Raw genomic sequence first — 5164 nt, 5'->3', positions numbered from 1 at the left:
AGTCCCCAGGTTCTGAACTGGAGAGCCTGGATTTTCCTAGCAAAATTCCTGGCACTGCAGGTGCAGGGCTGCAGGCTGAGGACCCCTGGAGAGTGTGTAAGTCTGAGTTCCGGAGTTGGATGGTGAGGGGTGAATGTCCTACTCTGTACCCTACCCCTTTCAACAAAGTGTCTTTGTACAAATTATTTTCTGAACCTTACCTGGAAAACAGGAGAATAATAATTGCTACTTTATAGCACTGGTGTGGGGATTAATTCATATAAAAGCACTTAAAACAGCATCTGGCAATAGCAAGCACTGAATAAACATTAGCTTTTATTAGCAGCACAGAATCTGCACAGAACATGAATTCAATGCATGTCCTCTCCTCTCTCTCTCTCTCTCTCTCTCTCTCTCTCTCTCTCTCTCTCCTCCCTCCATGTAATTACTGTCAGTTTCCTCGTGTTTCCTGCCTCCTGCTTCCCTCCTAGGGTCCCTGTGCATACTGCAAGAAGGAAGTTTGGAGAAGCAACAATTGAGTGTGAAGTTTTAGAAATCGTAGCAGAACCTGAGATCCTGAGCCAGGAATGCGCTTCCCTGAGGCCTGGTGGAGGAAGCAGGTCACTGGGGCGTGGTGTAGAAGGGTCTTTCTCCCTGCTCCTCCCTCTCAGGGGCTGGACTAAATATAGGCAGGGTGTCCTGTCTTCCCGCTGGGACACTTTCCACAACCCCATGTCCAGGGCCCAGAGGCACCTGATGACTGAGAGAGTCTTTAGGGAACTCCCTAAAGTTGGGAGTTCCCTACCACAACTTTATCCCATCCTTTACCACCAATAGACGTTCAGGTTGTTTCTCCTCTGCTTGCTTTTGATTGAAGATGACACTGTTGTAAACATCTAACATTTTGATAAAAATGACTGTTTTCCTTGGGACTGATATCCTGAATGGAAATGCCATGCTACAAAGTGCAGATCATGATAACTCGAAGAAAGTCGGGCTCACTGACTCCTCGACAAGGAAGAACGTCTCATTTTCCAGAATCTGAGAGAGCTGGGGATTCTGGGGTCTGCGGTAAGTGACAGTGGAGGAGAGCCCAGGGCTAACGCTCTGGTCACGATGGCCTTCCGCACTGGGAGAGGCCTGCCCGCCACCAGGATTTTCCTAAGAAATGGAGCATAGCCCGGTGCTTCTTGGACTTTACTGTGCACAGAGGATCTTGTGAATACACAGAATCTGACTCAGCTTCTAGAACCAGGAGCAGAGGAGCAAGGGATCTGCGGTGGGACACATCAAGATACGAGTTCTTCCTTCAGTGGAAACCAGAGGATGATGACCAGCGGCTGGGGTAGAGAGAGAGTTGGGGCCAGGCTGGCCCTTGAGGTGGGACTCAAATTCTAAATTTCAAGGAAGTTTCCAGGGAAGTTCTAGAAAGTTCTATGCTGATTCTGATGACCAAGGGACCACTTTGTGAGGGGCAAGAGTTTGGGTGACCTTATCTTCACTGGCTATTCCTCTGTAACACTCCCATCTAAAACTCTAGCGTGTTTTAGACTCAGCTCCAGAGATTTTCCAGGCTGGATTGGGCAGCTATCCCACATGCACCCTACTGGGCTAACTTGTCTGTGCTTCTTTCTTTTGAAGGGCATGAGCCAGTCTTCTTCATCACTTTATTCCCAGCATCTAGCACAATCTTATTGTGGTTTGGATAAGTGGATAGATGGACAAGTGAATCAATCGAGGTAGGAGGAGAGGAGAGCAGGAAGTAATGCCCTAGGGAAGTGTAGTGAGTAACTAGATTCGGCCTCAAGATTGTTATCATCTGGTTGGGGCTCACTGAACCCCCCTCCACAAAAGAGTTAGTGACCCTCCTCTGATCCTTGACAGCTCTTTCCAGGCCCCCCAAAATGCTGACACTGAACCAAGAATGAACCCAGATAAGTGAATAAGATCCAGGAAGCTGAGAGGTCCCTCACAGGGTGGCTCGAATAAACACCAGAAAACAAAAAGCAGGTGTTGGCCATCTTTTTCCTGCTCTAAGAGTTATTTACACAAGTTTCCAAAGCAATCCCCTTCATCGTCTTACACGCCTATTACACGGCTGTCTGCGGGGAAAGTCTGGAGTTAGTTAGCATGGTGGATTAGAGACTGAGTCCTGATGGCTAAACATAGCGTGTGCCCCCACTTCCTCCACTCCAAGGCCACAGGCAAACAGCCCCAGCCCAGCCCCTAGTGCCGTGTCCTACCTGGTCCTCATGACAAGAGGATGAACTGAGGTCACTGCGTACCCATCCTCCTATTCAAGGTGAAAGGTGACAGTGTGGCTTGTGTCTCCGTGTCCCCAACAGCCTCATGCACGCACAGGTGGGGCTTTGGGGAGATGATTTGATCATGGGTGTGTGACACTCACTAGCGTGCATCAGTCCACTGCTGAGTTTACTGGGAAGTGTGAAGCAGGGAGGAGAGAAGCCTTGAAGGGTCTCTCTCTACATCCTCCCTTGATCACTCTCTGCCTCCTGCCTGGATGCCGGATGATGTGAGGTGTTTCTTCTCACCCTGACACCCTGCCTTGGAGCCTCGCCACTGTGAACTGAAACCACGAGCAAAAATAAATCTCTCTTCCTTTAACTTGTGGGTTTTGAGCATTTTGTCCGAGCAATGAGAAGGTAAGAGTTGTGGAGTGCTGGGAACTTGAGCTTGGACATCTGGCAAACTGAGGTACAACGCACAGCTGCTTCAGTTACTTCCGACTGTGCTATATTTTTCCAAAAATATTTTTTACTTCAGAATATTTTCAAACTTACAGAAATGTTGCAAGGACAGGAAACTCCCACATAGCCTTTACCCAAATTCACCAAAGTTTAGTGGTTTGTTATATTTGCTGTCTTTTTTCTCTTTTATTCAGTCCTTCTTTTAGATGACTATAATTCACTGAAGTAAAAAAAATTGAAATTAATAAAGTTATTCGAGGACCAGGAATGTTTCTCAGTGGCACAGTGCCTGCCTGGCAAGCATGAGGTCCTGAGTTTGGTTCCTGGTACCAAAAGAGAAATAAATAAATAAGAAGAAAAGTTACTTGAAAGTCACAAAACTAAACATAGAAGAAATACAAGTAAACTTAAACTATAGCATGGTAGCATTTGTACTTCAAAAGCTATTGAAACGTAAGATGGCACAAAGATTTTTGGGTTATGTTAACAAAATAATGTATTATTTTTGGAACCATTTGAGAGTATATATATATATATATATGTATATATATATACATATATATGTATATATATATGTATATATATATGTATATATATATATATGTATATATATATATATACATATATATATATATACCTTCATATAGCATACATTTTTATGCCTCATTTCATAAGGATATTGTACAGAACACCAGTGCAGTTTCAGGAAATTTAAAAATGATAGAATATATACCACATATATTTTTCAATTGTACCAACAATGTCTTTTATTTTTTTAATAACAGGTAGAATTCATATTTTATTGTCATTTGTAATCAGATGACAGTTGAGTATACAGTTTCCATACTTCATACTTTTTTGTGAATAAAAAACTGAAGTTTTAAGCAGCTGACAGCTGGTTCTATTCTTCAGAAAACACAGTTAGACCAATTCATTAATGGTGGCTTCACCATTTCCTTATTAGCACCAGAAAACTCACCCACCTTTTGGTCCGTTTTTTTTTTTAAAAACTGAAAGGTTGGCACGCACATGACTTCACAGTCTGCAGTGACACCCTGAGTCACCCATGTCTACTTCAAGGAACAACACACTGGAATATTTTTTAGACAGGAGAAAAAGAAAGGCTGGATCATCTTGCAAGGCCCACACCAGGTGCCTGAGAAATCACCTACTGCAAGTTCATGTCCTGCACCAGCAAGGCTTGCTCAAAGGCCTCTTGGCTTTCCACGTGCCGCGCATGCTGGCTGCTGGGGCCTGACGCACTGCGGAAGCAAGCCATCAACGTGCATGGAAAGCGCTGGATGCAGCTCCGACAGTGTCCTTTATAAAACATTTTTCCCCATCAGTATCTAGAGTAATTACTTTGTACATTTGTTGCTGTTTATATTCAGTATTATGTTTTTCTTTGCTGAGTTAATTTTACTTTTTGAATATGTAAAGCATTAACAAGCTTCCCAAGTCAAAACTATGCAAAAAGAAGTACTCAGGAAATGTTCCCCCCATTACTCTTTCTACTGCTTCCTTCTACCCCTTTGTAGGTAAAAAAATTTATTATTTCCTAGCTTACCATTCCTGTTTTTCTTTTCAGAAGTACAAAACAAGTAAGAAGCTGGAGATATGTGGACTTTATTTCTCCATTTTACACAAAAGGTAGCATCATATATGCACACTCTTTCAGGTTGCTTAGCTCCTGGGAGCCATTCCATCTCCACTCACGGAGTTGTTCCCACTCTTTTTCATGCTTGCTTATTATGGTAGGTTATTTGCTGTTCCTCCCAGACACAAATCATTTGCTGATCCTCTTGGCAAGAGGTGGTGCCTACATCCTCTTCCTTTGAGCTTGGCATGGCCTTGTGAATTGTGTTGAGTGACAGCCTGAGATGCTCTAGAACCTTCAAGTCCAGACCTAAGGTTTTCATGTTTCTAATTCTTGTTCTATGCATTTTTTAAGTTAACAAAATAGCTTAAGATGAATATTGTGAAGCAGCTCAGGCATTCCTGGGTGATGGGCAGCCCCACGCCCAATGGTTTTGGAGAACGAGACTCTTGTGCGCTCCAGTGCTAGAAGACCTGCTCAGCTAAGTGTCATCAGTCTATAACCCAAAGCTAAGAAGAACCACTCAGCTGAGCTCAGTCAACTCACATGATCAAGGAAAATTTTAACTTGTAGTTTGTGCCCTGAGTTCTGAGACTGTCCGTGACAAGGCAACCCCATCACTTCCACACTATCCTCTTCATTAGAAGCAAGTTGCTAAGTCTAGTTCATACTCACGGGTAATGTGACACACAATTGAATACCCAGAGGTACTGATACCCAGAGGCAGAGACCAGGGTGGAAATCTTAGAGGCTTCTTACCTCAGCATTTTTCATATATATATATACACTTCAATAGTTCCTCTTAGTACTCATAAATGTCTGGGAATTAATGGCCACCACTTCAAGTCTTCAAGTACTTCTTAAAACTATAGAGGCCAAT

General features: G+C 43.4%; 1 pseudogene; it reads right to left on the bottom strand.

Moving 5' to 3' along the window:
- Positions 1 to 3608: 3608 nt before the first annotated feature.
- On the bottom strand, positions 3609 to 3966 carry LOC100728494 (thioredoxin-like; annotated as a pseudogene).
- Positions 3967 to 5164: the final 1198 nt, after the last annotated feature.

This window comes from Cavia porcellus, unplaced genomic scaffold (genome assembly GCF_034190915.1).
Source record: "Cavia porcellus strain 051 isolate PalLab524CR breed Dunkin Hartley unplaced genomic scaffold, mCavPor4.1 scaffold_25, whole genome shotgun sequence".
In the NCBI taxonomy this organism is placed as follows: domain Eukaryota; kingdom Metazoa; phylum Chordata; class Mammalia; order Rodentia; family Caviidae; genus Cavia; species Cavia porcellus.
This window is presented reverse-complemented; position numbering and strand designations above follow the sequence as displayed.